At 40.6% G+C, this 15525-nt stretch overlaps 1 protein-coding gene across 1 annotated transcript in view; it reads right to left on the bottom strand.

The window, feature by feature from the left end:
• The window catches only part of LOC136864164 (hemolymph lipopolysaccharide-binding protein), a 112953-nt gene that overhangs the window by 89946 nt on the left and 7482 nt on the right, over positions 1-15525 (bottom strand). The window lies entirely within an intron of this gene.

The following is a 15525-nucleotide window of genomic DNA, read 5'->3' as shown; positions in this document are numbered from 1 at the left end:
ATTAGGCCTTCCCCTAAACTACAGTTTTAGGGAAGGATTAAGATTTAATTTTCAAATATTTATGTTATTATTGGTCCTATCTTAATAGAAATTGGTATGCAATGTGGGAGAATAAGTCGCTACAATCTAGGCTATAAATAATTTTATTCACGCTGAATGGAATGGTAGTTTAGGGGAAGGAATACAATTTAATTATTAAATATTTACGTCATTAGTGGTTCTATCTCATTGAAAACTGGTATACAAAGTCAGTAAATAAGCTACAATAATCTAGGCTATACATACTTTTGTTCACACTGAATGAAATGGACCTGAAAGTGTAATCATCGAAGTACAACTGAACACTCGTCCTGCATGTTCAATTGCAGCAATGTAGCACCACTCCTTCTGTGTGTTGCAGTTTCCACTTTCTTTAGTGTATTAAAGGGGATTCTAAATACTAATTTTTGCATTTGTAAACTTTAAAAGTTTAGAGATATAGATACACTCATTTTAAAAATTCACCCCCATTTTCACCCCCGATTAATTGGATATTCCATAAACAAAAGTAAGTGTTTCTTTATTTTTAAAGGAGATCCTATATACCAATTTTCAGGTCTGTAATTTCTTCAGTTTCTACGATATAAGTATCCTCATTAAAGGCATTCAACCCATTTTTCACCCTTTTTCACCCTTGCTATTGGGATTTTCCGAAAACAAAAAATACGTGCTTCTTTATTTTTGAAGCAGTTTCTAAATAACAATTCTTACATCCGTAAACTATAAAAGTTTTGAGATATAGATACACTCATTTTATAAATTCACCCCCCTTTTCAACCTCCCTTTAATTCGATTTTCCAAAAACAAAAAAATACACGTTTCTTTATTTTCAAATGAAATCCCAAATACCAATTTTCACGTCTGCAATATCTTCTGTTTCCGATATATAAGTGTCCTAATTGAAGGCTTTCAACCCATTTTCCACCCCTTTTCACAACTCCGAAAACAAAACAATACGTGTTTCTTAATTTTCAAAGAAGATCCCAAATACCAATTTTCAAGTCAGTAATAACTTCTGTTTCTGAGACATAAGTTTCCTCACTTAAGGCATTCAACCAATTTTTCACCCTTTTCACCCCTCCTATTTGGATTATCCGAAAACAAAAAAAAATATGTGTTTCTTTATTTTTAAAGGGGATTCTAAATACCAAGTTTTACATCTGTAAACTTTAAATGTTTTGAGGTATAGATACACTCATTTTAAATTTTCACCCCCCTTTTCACCCCCCCTTAATTGGATTTTCCAAAAACAAAAAATACGTGTTTCTTTATTTTTGAAGTAGATCCCAAATACCAATTTTCAGGTCTGTAATATCTTCAGTTTCTGTGATATAAGTATCCTCATTAAATTCATTCAACACCTTTTTCACCCTTTCTCACCCTTCCAATTGGGATTTTCGAAAACAAAAAACGCATGTTTCTTTATTTTTAAAGGAGATTCTAAATACCAATTCTTACATCTCTAAACTTTAAAAGTTTTGAGATATAGATACACTCATTTTATAAATTCACCCGCCCCTCTCCCCAATTATTTGGATTTTCCGAAAACAAAAAATAAATGTTTCTTTATTTTTAAAGAAGATCCAAAATACCAATCTTCAGGTCCGCAATATCTTCAGTTTCTGAGATATAATTGTCCTCATTAAAGGCATACTTTACACATCCTATTGGGATTTTCCGAAAACAAAAAATACGTGTTTCTTTATTTTTAAAGGAGATTCTAAATGCCAATTTTTACATCTGTAAATTTTTAAAGTTTTGAGATATAGATACACTCATTTTAAAATTTCACCCCACCTTTTCACCCCCTTAGCGACGGAATATCCAAATATCCTTTCTCAGCGAGCACCTACATTGTACTATAAAAGTATCCTCAAAATTTCATTTTAATATGTCCATTAGTTTTGGCTCGGCGATGATGAATCTGTCAGTCAGTCAGCCAGTCAATCAGTCAGTCAGTCAGTCAGTCAGTCAGTCAGTCAGTCAGTCAGTCAGTCAGTCAGTCAGTCAGTCAGGACATGTTTCTTTATATATATAGACTAGCAAGATACCCGTGCTTCGCTACGGTATTATACTGAAATTTAGAATTGAATGCTTATTTTTTTTACATAATCCGCCGAAATTCGCGATCTGATTTGTTTTCTAATAGATTACGGCAAGTTTCCTCCCATTTTTCAATCTTTCTTTCCAACAATCGATTTCGTACTTCCCGGGCTAGGTCCAGGTATTCCACCCGGTCAGTTGGGTCCCTAAATCTTTTCCGTCTTTTCCTATAAGCATTTTTAATATGGATCAAATCCTTCAGGAGATCCAGCGTGGTGTCGTCTTGGGTGCCTTGGCGATACTGAACCCGCGGCCGGACTGCATTCTTAGTCATTATCCGTCCAGGACCCGTTTCCAGCGCGGTCCGCACATTTGACGACGGTCCAGAACATTATTATTATTGTTATTATTATTATTACTATTATTATTATGATTATTATTATTATTATTATTATTACTATTACTATTATTATTATTATTATTATTATTATTATTATTATTATTATTATTATTATTATTATTATTATTATTATTATTATTATTATTATTATTATTATTATTATTATCTTAGATGTTCTGGACCCCACAGCAAGATGCAAGACCCGTACTTGGCGGTAAATAACATCTGCTGCCATTGTCATTGTTGAGAATGTGACCAGCACAATTGTAGCGCGTAGGCAAAATATGCGGGATTTCTGGCGATACGAATGACATACTTCCGTGCATTATTCACCTTATTATAGAGGTGAACAATTGGACGGTCAATCTCATTCCTATCGTTTATTTCAAATGTGTTAAAATTTTTATTTTTATGCCAGGAGAATCTACTGAAATCTAAGAACGTTCTCCTAAGGAAAAGATGGCTGTTGAAAACGAACCCAGGAAAGATTAAAAATGACGGTTTATGATCAGAATAAGTACATCCTAGATCTACTGCCTGTTTCCAGTCATTCGACAGGGTCAGGAATGGAATGAATAAAGCCCCATCTACCGGCGACAATAGGAATTGTGCCGGCTGCCGAAACCTGTCGCACTCCTCTGGGGCAATGATTAATGAATGACAAATGAAATGAAATTATACTGGACAGTGTTGCAGGGATGAACGATGACAGGGAAAATCGGAGTATCCGGAGAAAAACCTGTCCCGCCTCTGTTTTGCCCACCACGAATGTCACATGGAGAGACTGGGATTTGAACCACGGAAGCCAGCTGTGAGCGGCCGGCGCGCTGCCGCCTGAGCAACGGAGGCTCCTTATAAATACATTATGAACAGTAAAATCAATTGGTCTCACCTCCTTTCACACCCCACCTCCTTTAAGTTTATTTACCCCCACCCCCACCCAAAAAACTAAAAGAAGGCGTTATTCTTTATGTTTAAAGGAGATTTCAAACACCAATATTCACGTCTATTACCTTCTGTTTTGAGATAAAGATAATTCACTTTTTTTTCACTTTCACACTCCTCTCCCCCCATAAGTGAATTTTCCGGCAAAAAAATACTTGTTTCTTTAATAGTAAAGGATCTTCTAAATACCAATTATCACGACTCTAACTTCTTCAGTTTTTGATTTATGTGTACTCATGAAAGGAATTCAATTCCTTTTTCACTCCCGACCCCCAAGATGATTCCCCCCCCCCAAAAAACGTTGTTTTTTTTTGTTTTTAAAGGAGAAGCAAATACCAATTTTCACGTCTGTAGGCCCTAACAACTTTAGTTTTTATTAGATGTAAGTATTCTCATACAATTAAGTCAATTAATTTTAAATTCTTTCACCCCCCCTCCCATTCATTGGATTTTCCGGGAATAGGTGTTTCTTTACTTTTAAAGAAGATTCCAAATTTCAAATTTCACGTCTGTAACATCTTCATTTTTGAGATAATAGTAGCCTAATTGAAAGAATTCAACACCATTTTCAGTCACTTTTACCCCCTCCACCCAAGTGGTATTTTCGAAAGCTAAAAATACACGTATCTTTATTTCTAATAGAGAAAAACTACCACCATTTTTCACTTCTGTAACATGTTAAGTTTTTTAGATATACTGTATAAATCCTCATTTTAAAATTTCAACCCCTTTTTAGTTCCCCTTAAGAGGAGTTTCCAAAAACAAATCACGTATGTTTCTTTACATTTACAGGAGATTCCAAATACCACTTTTTACGTCTGGAACATTCTACGTTTCTCAGATATTCTGTAGATGTAGTCATTCAAAAAGTTCACCCTAATTTGTCACTCCTGTTTAACCCCTCCTATTGGGATTTACAGAAAAAAAGTGTTCCATTATTTTTAAAGCAGATTCTAAATATCAATTTTTACATGTGCACACTTTTAAAGTTTTGAGATGTAGATACACTCAGTTTAAAAATCCAACCACTTTTCAACCCCCCCCCCCCCTATTTGGATTTTCCGAAAGCAAAAAAACATCATGTTTCTTTATTCTTAAAGGAGATCCCAATACCAATTTTCTGGTCTGTAATATCTTCAGTTTTTGAGATATAAGTATCCTAATTAAAGGCATTCAACCCCTGTTTCACTCCTCCTACTGGGATTTTCCGAAAACAAAAAATACATGTTTTTTATTTTTAAAGGAGATTCTAAATACCAATTTTTACATAGTGTATGTAAACTTTTAAAGTTTTCAGGTGTAGATACACTCATTTTAAAAATTCACCCCCATTTTCACCGCCATGATTTGGATTTTCCAAAAACGGAAAAATACCTGTTGCTTTATTTTTAAAGTAGATCCCAAATACCAATTTTCAGGTCTGTAATATCTTCAGGTTCTGAAAAATAAGTAGCCTCATTAAAGGCATTCAACCCTTTTTTCACCCTTTTCCACCCTTCCCACTGGGATTTTTCGAAAACAAAAAAATACGTGTTTCTTTATTTCTAAAGGAAAGTTTTGAGATATAGATACACTCGTTTTAAAAATTCACCCTCTTTTCACCCCCCCCCCCATTAATTGGATTTTCCAAAAACAAAAAATACGTGTTTCTTTATTTTAATAGGAGATCCCAAACACCAATTTTCAGGTCTGTAATATCTTCAGTTTCTGAGATATAAGTATCCTCATAAAAGGCATTCAACCCATTTTTCACCCCTTTTCACTCCTCCTATTGCGATTTTCCGAAAACAAAGGAATACGTGTTTCTTTATTTTTAATGAAGATTCTAAATACCAATTTTTACATCTGCAAACTTTAAAAGTTTGGAGATATAGATTCACTCATTTTAAAAATTCACCCCCTTTTCACCCTCCCATTAATTGGATTTTACAAAAACAAAAAATACGTGCTTCTTTATTTTTAAAAAAGATCAAAAGTACCAATTTTCAGGTCTGTAATATCTTCAGTTTCTGAGATATAAGTACCGGTATCCTGATTAAAGGCATTCAATCCATTTTCCCCCATTTTCACCCTTTTTCATCCCTCATATTGGGATTTTCTGAAAAAAATACGTGTTTCCTTATTTTTAAAGAAGATTCTAAATACCAATTTTTACATCTGTAAACTTTTAGAGTTTTGAGATATAGATACACTCATTTTAAAATTTCATCCCCATTTTCACCCCCTTACCGAAGGAATATCCAAAAATCCTCTCTTAGCGAGCACCTACATCATAATATGAATATATCCCCAAAATTTCATTTCTTTATGTCCAGTAGTTTTGGCTCGGCGATGATGAATCAGTCAGTCAGTCAGTCAGTCAGTCAGTCAGTCAGTCAGTCAGTCAGGACAAGCTATTTTATATATATAGATTGTTTATTTACAAATTTTACTATGAAAATATTTACAATTTCTTCCCCAGAATGTTGTCACAAGTTTCAGTCCGCTTTGATAACTTGAGAGACTTTTCTCAAAACATTTTCGATGTCTTCAGTTTCGTCATATTTAGCTGTAAACCTTTTGGTTCTTTCGTCTAAAATACACTAGTTCTTATTTCTCTTCGAATTTTCGAGATTCATATCTATCCTGGCTATTTGAATATCAGACGTTTCAGCTTCAGTTTCCAGACGAGGTACCAACACTTTTTATCAGACGTTGAACATAAAATTCATCCTTCATCGGCATTGTTTGTTCGGTGTCATTTTCCATGACAATTCCACAGCTCAAGTAGATTGTTCAACCACTGGTCGACGAAGTAATCGAAATAATCTTCCAAATAAAATGTATGAAAATAAAAATTCATCCTCGCCGTAGAGAAGTGGGGACACCCAGCAAGTAAACTTAAAATGCGTTTATTTTTAAAGCCTATGCAGCTACCTACTGTATACTTATTGGATACTTTGAGACTTTTTCGCTTATTTGTCTCAGCATACATGTTGTATTTCCCGCGGATATTTTGATACTATTTTCTGTCAATTCCTCTTCGTGTTTTGAGCCCCGGATATTTTGAGACTGCACCAACGTCCTCGGCTAGCGATCGCCGTTTCTCGTGCACGCAGTGTGGTCAGCCAGTTCGTGACCTTGACTTGCCTGCTTTATAATGACACAGGTTACGTGAGTCGTGGCGGAATACTAACTAGCTAAATCCACTGGATCATGCAGTTGTTTCATGTAGCAAATGTCCTACTTCAGACAGCAAGGGAAAGCTATGAATGTTCGAAGTCAAGTACGCCGTGTATTAAGTTCTGAGCGTAAATTAACTGCTGCATTAGATTCTTCTTACACATGCCCGTATCTTCGTTCAAGACATTAAGCTGCGTTTACATTAGCGAAACTCCCTCGCGGAAGTAGCTCGGGCGAAACTTCGTCGCTTCGAGTGAAATTCCGCGCTTCCCAAAAGAGAGCGCAATTCAGAGCGAAAAATAGCGCGAGTGGGGCGAGCCGCCTTCGACAAGCCTGAAAGCTTCAGTTCTGGTTTTGCAGCCAACATGGAAACTTGTCTTGTCCCTCCAGCCGCTGCAGCCGCGTTTTCCATCATATGAATGTTATTTTTGATCAAGAAAGGGAAGAAGAAAATCAGTTTTTGTACGAAATTGAAGTATTGCGTTTTTCGTGCCGGTCAGTGTACGTTCTTCACAATGACCCAAGAATGCTTCAAAATAGGTACCGGTTGGTTCAAAAGAAAAGTAATGAAATTACACACTTTTGCGTTATAAACCAATAGTACTTGCTTACCTGATCCAGTAGCGCTTTCATCTTCCCTCTCACTGTAGAAATAGGAAAGTTTAGTTGAGAACTAATTTCCTTCCACGCATCTTCTCTTTTATTGATTTTCGGATTCCACATAAAATCTCGATTTTTGTAGAGCTCGATGAGCTGCAAGCACTGTTCTTGATTCATCTCTCGCGCAACTATGGGGACCACGTTTACACTGCGCGAAATTAGATGAGCGAAACCGTTTGATGCGCGGACAAAAACCGACTGAGCTCCGGCTCGCAGCGAGGACCCTCACTCCGCAATTACTCAGGGGTGAGGGAGCGTCTACACTAGGCGCAATTCCCTCGCGAAATTATTTCGCGAGGAAATTGCGCTCAGTGTAAACGCAGCTTTAACGTACCGGGCGAGTTGGTCGTGCTGTTAGGGGTGCGCAGCTGTGAGCTTGCATCCGGGAGATAGTGGATTCTTATCCCACCGTCGGCAGCCCTGAAGATGGTTTTCCGTGTTTTCCCATTTTCACACAAAGCAAATGCTGGGGCTGTGCCCTAATTATGGCTACGGCGGCTTCCTTCCGCATCCTAGACCATTACTATCCCATCGTCCCCGAAGGACCTGTCTGTGTCGGTGCGACGTAAAGCCGCTAGCAAAAAAAAAAAAAGAAAGACATTGCGTCACATGAGAATGGCGACTTTATTTTAGTACTAGGATTTTTGTTGTTTAAAGGGCCTAATATCTACCACATCAGCCCTTTAGAATTGTGTGGTAAGGATATGCAGTCTCTCACTATCTCTATGGTTGGCGCACTGTTACGTCAACCGGTACAATGGTAACAACATTCCAAAACAATCAATATGAAACTGTGCAATCATACTGTGAAAAAATACCAGTATTCGGGAGATAGTAGGTTCGAACCCCAGGCAAATCCTGGGGCTGTACCTTAATTAAGGCCACGGACGCTTCCTTCCCAATCCTAGCCCTTCCCTGTCCCATCGTCGCCATATGACCTATCTGTGTCGGTGTGACGTAAAGCAAAAAAAAAAACTTTACTGCCCTCACTGTCAAATGTAACAACATGAATGCATAGTCGCAATAATATACCAGAACTAACGGGCAGTGCGTTTGCCTGATATTATTTCATATGTCTTTCCCTTTCAGATCAGACACTTATTAAATTGCGTATGGGCTTTAGTGCAGCGAGTGTCCGGGGACAAGTTCGGCTCGCCAGCTGTAGGTCTTTTCAATTGACATCCGTAGGCTACCTGCGCGTAGTGATGAGGATGAAATGATGATGAAGACGACACGTACACCCAGAACGCGTACCAGCGAAATTAACCGATTATGGTTAACATTTGAGACCCTGCCGGGAATTGAACCCGGGGCCCCTGTGACCAAAGGCCAGCACGCTAACCACTTAGCCATGGAACCGGACATCGGACACTTATGACGGCCGATGACCGTTAAAAGGTAACTGTTATTTTCAGGCACGAATTAAGTATTTCTAAATTTTCATATATCTTCCCTGTAAAATCTTATGACGGACCGCAACCGGTATGAATAACACTCATTTTCGGGACAACGATATCTTATCACCAGTATCACTCCTTCGTAACTGTTATTAGGACCGAAACAGATAAATACGTCTTACGTAAATGAAATGTCGTATGGCTTTTAGCGCCGGGATATCCCAGGACGTGTTCGGCTCGCCAGGTGACGCTTGTAGGCGATCTGCGCGTCGTGATGAGGATGAAATGATGATGAAGACAACACATACACCCAGCCCCCGTGCCATTGGAATTAACCAATTAAGGTTAAAATCCCCGACCCGGCCGGGAATCGAACCCGGGACCCTCTGAACCGAAGGCCAGTACGCTGACCGTTCAGCCAACGAGTCGGACTACGTACTAAGTCACTGGCCCTGTCACATTAATAGAATGATTGTGCTACATGAAGAGTAGATAATAATAATAATAATAATAATAATAATAATAATAATAATAATAATAATAATCGTACATTCACAGCTGCTGAGTGCAGGCAAAACTTGGCACCATTGCCTAATTTGTTGGTTGCCAACAGTGGGATTCAAAACGTACATGTCCACGTGAGTGTATACGCTACTTCCATGTGTGTGAAATTATCGCATAGCGATTCTAACTTGGTGTGCGGACGCATTTTCCTTCTGGAAGTTACCATCCTGCGGAAGTTCGACTATCATTATGACAGGATGTAAGGAACTTTGTCAGTAACAACATAGATATTCCAGTACGATGAATCACTCGGACATTAAAACATGTGTCTTGTTGCTATATATAAATGTGTGCCGTGTAAATCTTTCCTATAAAGTACACAGCGAGAACTTCAACTTACCACATCTTTATTCAGCTTATCCCTGTTATTTCTGTGTTATTTCTGGCCGGGGGTTTAAGCCTTTCCCTAACGCCAAGAGACTTCTGAGATGAAGGAATTCTGAACCTAGAAACGACCAGGATTCGAATCTCAGCCTTACGGGTGGCAAGCCATTAGCTAAGCCACTAAACTACACACACCTGTTCCTCAACTTGTCACCCAGAGCAACATTCTTTTAATCCTCTGTCCTGCAGCGATAGTGGTGCTGTGTCTACAAGAGGTGATATCTCATGTTCATGAATGATAAGAATGGTAAACAAGGTGGCTGTCGGCTGTCGCTAACCTTCGGCAGCTGATGGACACTTCGGACACTTTTGTTCTGACCATATATTTCAAAACAGAATGTTATTTGCGAGAATAGAACTGCCCACCGCCGGTGGTTATTTATTTATGGATGCAGTTTTTTTTTTCATCTGTCTCTTGACACGGACCATGGCCAAATGTAAAGAGGTGTGAAAATTATTAGACTCAAAGGAGAAGAAAAATAGTTAAACTGCCTTCGTTTTTTCCCTCACTTGTCTTTCTAATTTGTTCCAACCAATTCCCTGCCTTTCATTCAAATGTTCATCCGATTTGTTCATATTTGTGAAATACTGTATTAATCGTATGTTGAGATTACGTATTTCTATTTGGTCTGCCGCTCATCCTAAAACATCAGTTTCCAGGAGTTTGGATAGTAAATAGTACAAAGCACAGCGGATTATAGCAGCGTTCGAATAAAGCAAAATATCAGAGAGTCACTTCATGTAATTGTATTTTATCTAATTACACTCAAAAGAGAAATTAAAAATCGTCAACATTGGAAATTAAAATTGATAGAGGCGTCTATTGACCATGATGTCGTCATTGATGTAACTGAAAGAAGATGTAACATGTATTATACACTGACTCACAGAGCAAATGCAACACCAAGAAGGAGTGGTCAGAACTTTATGCCAATTGCAGGGTAGACTGACGTCACTGAGGTATGCTCATGATGTGAAATGCGCCGCTGTGCTGCGCACGTAGCGAACGATAAATGGGACACGGCGTTGGCGAATGGCCCACTTCGTACCGTGATTTCTCAGCCGACAGTCATTGTAGAACGTGTTGTCGTGTGCCACAGGACACGTGTGTAGCTAAGAATGCCAGGCCGCCGCCAACGAAGGCATTTCCAGCAGACAGACGACTTTACGAGGGGTATGGTGATCGGGCTGAGAAGAGCAGGTTGGTCGCTTCGTCAAATCGCAGCCGATACCCATAGGGATGTGTCCACGGTGCAGCGCCTGTGGCGAAGATGGTTGGCGCAGGGACATGTGGCACGTGCGAGGGGTCCAGGCGCAGCCCGAGTGAAGTCAGCACGCGAGGATCGGCGCATCCGCCGCCAAGCGGTGGCAGCCCCGCACGCCACGTCAACCGCCATTCTTCAGCATGTGCAAGACACCCTGGCTGTTCCAATATCGACCAGAACAATTTCCCGTCGATTGGTTGAAGGAGGCCTGCACTCCCGGCGTCCGCTCAGAAGACTACCATTGACTCCACAGCATAGACGTGCACGCCTGGCATGGTGCCGGGCTAGAGCGACTTGGATGAGGGAATGGCGGAACGTCGTGTTCTCCGATGAGTCACGCTTCTGTTCTGTCAGTGATAGTCACCGCAGACGAGTGTGGCGTCGGCGTGGAGAAAGGTCAAATCCGCCAGTAATTGTGGAGCGCCCTACCGCTAGACAACGCGGCATCATGGTTTGGGGCGCTATTGCGTATGATTCCACGTCACCTCTAGTGCGTATTCAAGGCCCGTTAAATGCCCACCGCTACGTGCAGCATGTGCTACGGCCGGTGGCACTCCCGTACCTTCAGGGGCTGTCCAATGCTCTGTTTCAGCAGGATAATGCCCACCCACACACTGCTTGCATCTCCCAACAGGCTCTACGAGGTGTACAGATGCTTCCGTGGCCAGTGTACTCTCCGGATCTCTCACCAATCGAACACGTGTGGGATCTCATTGGACGCCGTTTGCAAACTCTGCCCCAGCCTCGTACGGACGACCAACTGTAGCAAATGGTTGACAGAGAATGGAGAACCATCCCTCAGGACACCATCCGCACTCTTATTGACTCTGTACCTCGACGTGTTTCTGCGTGCATCGCCGCTCGCGGTGGTCCTACATCCTACTGAGTCGATGCCGTGCGCATTGTGTAACCTGCATATCGGTTTGAAATAAACATCAATTATTCATCCGTGCCGTCTCTGTTTTTTCCCCAACTTTCATCCCTTTCGAACCACTCCTCCTTGGTGTTGCATTGTCACTGTCAGTCAGTGTATAATTTACTTTAAACAGACAAGTAACATATAATGGATATCCACTGCAGCACAAAAGATTTGTATGTGCAGGCAAGTAATAGGTAATGAGACAATTAAAATGTTTAAAAATTAATGTAGAGTCTAATAATGTTCACACCTCTGCAGCTTCCACTGAAGTCTCAGACTCATTTATGGTCGAGACTGTGCGGAAACTTCTGTTTTACAGGTGGTGCTGAGCAACGATATTCAGAGCACGACTTGCGCGTCTGGATGTGGTGAAAGAGCTTTTCATCGCGTCGGTCGTGTTGCAATAGCACTTTCTGGTTCAGTGAGGGAAGCAGTGGCAAACTGTTTCACTAATTTTCCCTAGTACGCCTCATTATAGTGCCACTATATTTTTTGCGGTATTCCACCACTGGAATATCAATTAATTTTATTTTGTCCACGACATTGATTGATTGATTGATTGATTGATTGATTGATTGATTGATTGATTGATTGATTGATTGATTGATTGATTGATTGATTGATTGATTGATTGATTGATTGATTGATTGATTGATTGATTGATTGATTGTGGCCTCCGGGACACCTGGTGCACGTCTTTCTACTTGACTCGTGCGGGTTACCTGAGCATCCAGGCTTGTGTGTGTGTTTGTGTCTGTGTGTGTGATGAGGGGGATGAAGATGATAATGATGATGACGACCATGATGTAGGGAGAGGTTGAAATTCGGTGTTGGAGCCTACTTTTTTCGAATAACACCAAGGTCTGTTCTGGAATTAACTTCTTCATCCGACGGGGGAGTCACTATGAACAATATCATATGGTGCGGAGATGTTTGGAACAAAACCCACGCTTTTGGCGCACAATCTAGTGTTTATACTACCGATCAATATTCTCATCTTGAAATTATTTTCCACAAACTGGACTCGAACCAGCTAACCATGGTGTCAGAACTTTCAAAGGCTTTACGCGTTAACGATGAAATCGGCAGATGAAGTTGTTCGCGTAAATCAGCTTCGGTGGTGGGGTCATATGAGGTAGGTGCATAACAGGTTACTCTAGGAGAGTAGTGTACTCGGAAATGGAGAATGAATGAAGCAGAAGTAGGAGGCGCTGGTTAGGGTAAGTTCTTACTGTTTAATATTAAGAGGTGTGGAATCAAACGAGGGCAATGATATTGTTGCAAAGAGGGTATTGTGGAGGGATTTAATTAATTCACGGGGTCTTGAAGACTGAACGCTGAAAGGCATAACGGTATACAGATGCAGATTCATGTACTGTATATGCACGTCAGAGTTTCTTTTCTGCTAGTGTTTTAATGCCTTCGACGAAGGTGTGGCAAAGGGCTAGGACTCGAAAGGAAGTGGCCGAGTACTTAACTAAGCCCTAGCATTTGCCTGGCGTAAACACGGGAAAATACGGTCAACCATTTACGGGGCTGCCATTGGTGGGGCTCGACCCTAACATCTCCCGAATGTAAGCTAAAAGCTATGTGGGATGTTGCGGGTTCGTTTAATTTTTTATTTTTATATTTTTGTAAACCCACCTCTACTTCAAGATTATTCTTGAAGAATATTACAGGACAAGAGATGTGTACCACAAATGACTACTGAATACATTGTCGTCTGACAGGAAACGATGAATCTAGCGTGACCGTACAACTTACGTCCACATGTTGCAACTATCGCACCCAATACCCAACTCATCACCCGCATTTCGCCTATTATCCGTCACTAGAAGAAGGAAAACGGGTCTAATGAGTCGTTTTCTCTACATATTTGACACCAACAATATTAGACTCTGAACTCATCATCATCATCCGTTTACCCTCCAGGTTCGGTTTTTCCCTCGGACACAGCGAGGGATCCCACCTCTACCGCCCCAAGGGCAGTGTCCTGGAGCTTCAGACTCTTGGTCGGGGGATACAACTGGGGAGAACGACCAGTACCTCGCCCAGGCGGCCTCACCTGCTATGCTGAACAGGGGCCTTGCGGGGGATGGGGAAGATTGGAAGGGATAGACAAGGAAGGGGGAAGGAAGCGGCCGTGGCCTTAAGTTAAGTACCATCCCGGCATTTGCCTGGAGGAGAAGTGGGAAACCACGGAAAACCACTTCCAGGATGGCTGAGGTGGGAATCGAACCCACCTCTACTCAGTTGACCTCCCGAGGCTGAGTGGACCCCGTTCCAGCCCTCGTACCACTTTTCAAATTTCGTGGCAGAGCCGGGAATCGAACCCGGACCTCCGGGGGTGGCAGCTAATCACGCTAACCACTACACCACAGAGGCGGACATAATAATAATAATAATAATAATAATAATAATAATAATAATAATAATAATAATGCAAATAACGATAATAGTGATAAAAATAAAATAATTATAAAAATAATACAGATGAATGCTTGTAACGGGATTTGAACCGTTACACAATAAATGCAGTCCATGAAGCAATGTAGAAATATTCCGTTCAAGGTCAGATCTATTACACCTAAACTATGCATCGGCTACCAAAAGCTCAAAGCGTTACCAACATACACTCCTTTGTCCGATAACAAAGAAGGCTGTTGATCAGAGATTTTATAGATATACCGTAGAGAATGGATCATTATCGACCAACTGAGACTTTTAAAAATCTTTAAAATGCCACTTTGTTGCAGTTAAACACTGAGGCATCGGCCTCTTTTACGTGGTTGTGTATATCTACTACCTGTTAAGTGCAGCGTTATTGTTGAGATTGTAGACGATTTTGTAGCTCTGATCAACAGGAGCTATTGACACCCTAAGGATTCCATTTCCGACCCATTCTTCCCATCCTGGACTACATCAGAACTTCAAATTATCCTTCGAATCGAACCTGAGATCTCCTGTTCACATCTATTCCTTTCAGTATTCGACATGGTACGTGATCGAGCTACTTACTTTATTCAACCTTTTGTGTAACTTCCTCTCCGAGTGATGCCCTCAATGGATCGCACTGAAGGATTCTACACTCAATAGGACTTAAATAATGAACATTATTTCTCGAAAAATAACGAAGTAATCGTATATTATATGATTAGTATATATTTCCTGAAATATGTGTGATACCTCCGCTATTCCTGTTCACAGGCTGAGAATAATCTCACTGATAGTATACAATACCTTCGTACAGCTGAAATAATTAAGGGTCTTATCACCAACACAGGAAGTGCTAGGCTTTCCGCATCAATTTCATGTAACAAACTAAATCATGTTTGATCTATAGGAGGGCAGGGGAGCACGCTCTACGCCAATTCCTATTCCACTCCCTACCACTTCTCACAAAATCGCGGGGGAGGCAATCAGTGTCAAGGAGATTGGTGTTGATACGCTACCACCCCACTTCTCCCACTGGAAAGTGAAGAAAGAGATTTCTTTCTTTTCTAGTATTTTCACGCTAACATCTGAGATTTTCCGCGACGGTGGTATTGGAATGAGCTACGACTGGAAGGGAAGCGGCTGTAACCTTACATAAGGCTCCTGTGAAAATGAGGAAACCAGGAAAACCATATTTGGGGCTTCCGGAATAGGATTCCAACCCATCATCTCCTGAATGCAAGCTTATAGTTATACGACTCACCCGCACCGTGCAGCCGACTCGTTCGGAGGGCGATAATGAGGAGAGGAAGA

The sequence above is a fragment of the Anabrus simplex genome, chromosome 2, assembly GCF_040414725.1.
Source record: "Anabrus simplex isolate iqAnaSimp1 chromosome 2, ASM4041472v1, whole genome shotgun sequence".
Classification (NCBI taxonomy): Eukaryota; Metazoa; Arthropoda; class Insecta; order Orthoptera; family Tettigoniidae; genus Anabrus; species Anabrus simplex.
Note: the sequence above shows the minus strand (reverse complement) of the source record. Positions and strands in the feature narration are given on the sequence as shown.